Source organism: Charadrius vociferus, unplaced genomic scaffold (assembly GCF_000708025.1).
Source record: "Charadrius vociferus isolate BGI_N301 unplaced genomic scaffold, ASM70802v2 scaffold115, whole genome shotgun sequence".
In the NCBI taxonomy this organism is placed as follows: Eukaryota; Metazoa; Chordata; class Aves; order Charadriiformes; family Charadriidae; genus Charadrius; species Charadrius vociferus.
The window spans coordinates 392,948-397,909 of record NW_009648636.1 but is presented as its reverse complement, the minus strand read 5'-3'; positions in this window follow the sequence as shown (position 1 = coordinate 397,909).

Sequence of the window (4,962 nt, the reverse complement as noted above, 5' to 3'; positions counted from 1 at the left end):
ATGCTGGCAAGTGGCTGCCAAGTTGTCTAGTTTAGGAGCAAGCCCTCACGATTTGTTGGGAAAATATGTGAGTCAAATAATTCATGCAATAACAAGATGCAGAGCGGTCAGAACGCAGAGGGGGAAGAAAGCTGCAGCAAGGCACTGTTACGAACTTCACACTGTGGATTTCCATGTGGACAATTGTCCCTGTACAGGTGCTGGAATGGCTGCTCTAAATAGACAGTTTTCGGTCTAAAGTTGTGAATTTTAAGTCCCATGTAGTCCTGGCTTCCAAATATGCTGCTGTTATCAATTAATCCAGATCTGTCAGTGTTTTTAATCGAAGGCTTTTAGCAAAATTCTGAAAGAATAATTTTTTTCATGGCTCTCAGACAATCATGCTTTCTAAACAACAAATAGAGAATTTGGCTTTCTGTAGTCTGCACTTTCTTAGGCTGGGAATCAGCGGCTGTCCAAGATTTCTCTGTTGTTAATTTACATGAGTTTATTACAGCTATTGACTGCGAAGTTCCTTATTTCCTGAGAAGAGTGATAACACTGTGTAATTCAGAAATAATTTTTTTAAAGTCTGTAGCCCGGTTTGGCTTTTACTTTTGGTTGTGCACAGTTTTGTTTGTTGCTGAAAGGGTACCAAAGATCAGGGGTACCTGGTGAGCAAGCTGAAGCTTTGCTGGTGAATAAGTCCGCCAGACTCAAAAAATGTTGTTCCAGTCCTCCCTGGGCATAAGATTTTTCACGCAACTGCCGGAGGATGAGGATCCCTTTCATCCGTGGGAGGGGGTTGCTTAAGGAGAAAAGCCCTTAACCTTTTCCTGAGCCTTTCCCTGTAATTCCTCATATTTCCCTGCAAGTCCTTGTATTTCAGCTCTATTTTTTAATGTTTGTTGCCTTCCTGCTCTCTCTCAACCAGTACCAGACTCTCTTGCTGAAGACAATTTGGGTTCTTTTACACACAGAACAGTGCTTTGGCTGGATAACTCCAGCTGCATAAATGGGTGCTATAAATTAATTGTTGTAATCACACCACCTTTTATTTTTCAAACGCACCTAATGTAAATGATAATAGCAGTAATCCAGGAGAAAGATAGTAAGTTTTTTATATCGTCATTACACTTCTTTGGACAACATTTCTGCGTTATGCACACAGGACTTCAGTGCAGGAGCACTGCATTGTCATGTCCCATATTATCAGGCAAAACCGCACCCTGTCCTTGTCCCGACTGAACGATGCTGCCTGGCATCCAGAGTCTCCAAAATCACACCCTGAATTGCTGAAAGGCCAGGGATGCTCCAAGCAATCCGTAAGGAACGCAGCTGTCCCAGTCTCGGCAGCAAACAGGGAGGAATTCATGCAAGGAAAAGGAAAAAGCCGCCCATTTTTAGGCGTAACAGCGGGACAGTACCACAAGGAGGCAAACTTGGATTATTTTTCCTAATCCTTTCCTATTTTTCTCCCTGGGGATTTTCTCCTTTTCTCAGGAGGCAAGGATGCTTCAAAACATCAAACTTCATCCTTCCTTCTATGCTATTTATGGTAAGCCTATACTACTAAAATATATTCGAGTTAAATGATGTGCATACTACTCTGACCTTCTCAGCCCCTCCAGATTTCTGATCAAATTCTTGAGGCTCTCTAGCCTTCCTCTCATTACGCGTCCCAACATTAATCAATTACAAACTCAGATGTTTCTCCCTAGTAAGTGAAGAAAGACACAATAGTTTTCTCCAGGTCTGGATCCAGTTAAACACTCCTTTGAAAGCACTTTGTAAATTAAAAAAAAAAAAAAGCTTTGATTTGACTTCAATTCGTAAGGGAACAGCTGGCTCCGGAATGGAGGTAAAACGCACACAGTAGCAGAGAAGAAGTGCACTCCAAAATAAGGTAATTTTACACTGAAAACTATGTATCCATATTGTCTAGAAATAGTCTCCTCAAAGAAGGGCCTGAGCATTGACACCTGAAAATCTATGAGAGGAGCGATCTTTCTGCCAGGCACGCGTTAAATGCTTAACTCTACAAAGAAAATGAGATCACATGGACAACTGTGTTGAAATTATGAAGCAACCCTGACCTCTTTTTTTTCCTACAACTGAGGTTTGTCTTTTTGGTTTTAGAAAACGTAAAGTAGAACCTTGGCATATATTCTGATGTGTTTGCCGCTGGGGGGAGCACATTGCTGCTTAGTTGGCTGTGGTAAGGGCATGAGCTAGATGGCACCTGGAAGAGGCAGGTTTTGCTCCCAGTTCCAGATGAAGGTGACGCTAAAAATATCATGCGATGCCCCCAAGGACAAGTTGAGCTTGGAGATGAGCTCAGTGTAGAGTGAGTCCAAGCTCTAGAGCAATGTAAATGAGAAGATCCAGTTGCCAGGAGATAGAAGGGGGTCTTAGTGTCTTCTCCTGGCACTCCCACCGTGCAAGCTCTCATTAACACGAATGTAGAAATTTGGGGGGGGGGCTCAGTGCTGGGCTTACCAGGTGCCAGCTCACCAGTTAGCAACAAGTTCGTTGTTTCTACTTTTTCATCGGCATTAATATCACAATGAAATGTTGCAAAAGGATGCTGAAATGCATATGGAGAAAATAGATGATAGAATTATCGCGTTGTAGGCTGAGACACCAAACAAAGATAGAGCCAAGCAAGAAGAAATTGAGCCCACTTCTTTCTGGTGCAAACATGCATCCTCAGAGGTCTCCAACCTGCTTTTAACTTGCCGTTTTGCATTTCTTTCTCATCTTTTGTACATCTGAATCTTTCCCCTTTGTATAAATAGACACATCTATATGGCCATTTGCTTTCACAGACGCTCCAGTGATGCAAAAAAATTGGACTTAGTTACCTTCTCTGCCACGGTCTTCTTATAAAAATAGATCAATCATCGCACTTGCAAACCATTTAGAGGCAGATGTTGAGATGTTCCCAGCTCCCCAAAAGATTATAAAGATCAGTGCGTGAAAAGGACACGGAGGATGATCAGATACCGCTGCTGTGGAGTTACAGAAGCTTCTAATCACTGCTTAATTTTTCTCTCCATCTGTAGAGCTCTCATATTAACAAAGCAAAGTCTGAACAAAAATGAGTAACAGTCTTGGAGATACCCCATCGTTGGAAGTGTTCAAGGTCAGGTTGGATGGGGTTTTGAGCAACCCAATCTAGTGAAAAATTTCCCTGCCCATGGCAGGGGGGTTGTACTAGATCATCAAGGGCCCCTTCCAACCCAAACCATTCTGTGATTAGAGACAACCCCTGGTTGCTTTGCCATAGATTTTATTTAAAATCCATGCAGCCTTGCCTGACCTCCTGGGTTGCTCTACCAGTGGGAAACATGTTAAGAAGTTTTTTTTGTAGAGACAAGAGGAATTGTGTTGCAGTCAGCAGATTCAGACACTACAGCAAGAAGAACGCAAGACACACCCTGGTTCATGCAACTGAACAGTGACAACACACTCGTGGAAGGCAATAAAACTGTCTGTATAAACAAGGCACCAATACCTCAACCTTGCTTTTAATGTCTGAGGTCATATTTACGAACTTGCTTATTCCTTTTCCAGGAATCTTCTGCTCCACAAGAACTGCAGTTCTGAAGAAGCAGCAGCAAAGGAAATTATATTCCAGAGATTTTTTCCAAAGTCACGCTTTCATTAAGAAAAAATGGAAGGCAAGCTTTTATTCCCATCACCAGCCCCAGCCCCACTGACCCTGGGAGTTTGGTCCACGCCAGGGTCAAGTGCAGTCCAGTCGTGCCCCGTTAGCAGGGCTGGAAGGAGGACTGGAGATGGAGGAGGGAGGTTGGAATGGTGTTGGGGAGGCACAGAGAGAAAAGGAGGTAAGAGAATCCTTGAGGTGGACACAGAAAGGTTATGATGATACCGACTTAAGGAGCGTGACCAAGGGAAACAACTTCTCAAGGAGAACGCTGGTGAGAAAGGAGAAACCACCCTGGCGTGTAGAACCAAACCTGGGTTTCTCTCCTGCTGCAACAAGCAGGTGAGTGGAGAAGAACCACTGGAATGAAGAGGACAACATAGAAGGACTGCAATCGATGCTGATCAAGGCCTGAAAGGCAGCATAATACAAGGAGAGGCAACAGGGCTCTTGTACAGCTCCCCGGAGGAGGCAACTACTTGGGTTTGTTGCCATTATCTCTGTTACTCTTGGCATACTTTCAATAAATTTGCACGAAACCAGCTGGGAACTCTTCTCCTCTGCTGCACATAGGACACAGGGTGTACTTGCGGTAAGAAATAACAACAGACTTTTATGGAGAAGGACAGCTCACACAGAAACAGCCCAACTGCCGAAATCCAGGTGTTACACCTGATACCCCACCAGTATTTATACCAAATCCACTTACAGTGGGAAGAAAGACTGGCAAAACACCAGGAGTAAGAAAACTGGAGATAGTAGCCCAGAGGTAAATCCCTTCACAAGTTGTTATTAGCAGAGATGAAGGTGGCAAGATAACTTACACAGATCCTCTTTACAACTGCAATGAACCTACCTAGGGATATCCAGATTTTGAACTGGTAAGCGTAGCAAGGGTGCAAATTAACGGTCCATACAGGAAAAGAGGGAACGTTAGAAAAAATTAAAACTCAGCGCCTTTAGTCACCAAATATTTTTGAGTATAAGTAGCTAAAATGAGGAATTTATGCCCATGACACAGACAATTAAAAGGAGTAAAGGAACAAAAAGGAGTTAAGATTTCTCATGAAACACAGGTCCCTTGGCCCATTGGAGGGGACACACTTTGGAGAGATGGTCAAACTGTAAAACACAGTCCAAATAACGTATTGTTTGAGTCAGGGAGAAGTTTCCTCAGTACTTTTTCTACTATGTCGTTATGCACTGCTACATTTCATCTCATGCCAGAGGGCACAGAAGTCAGGCTGTGTTACCAGCCTGCTGCCTTAACATCCTCTGCACAAAAAGCACGTATGGCTTCTAATTAGAAGTGA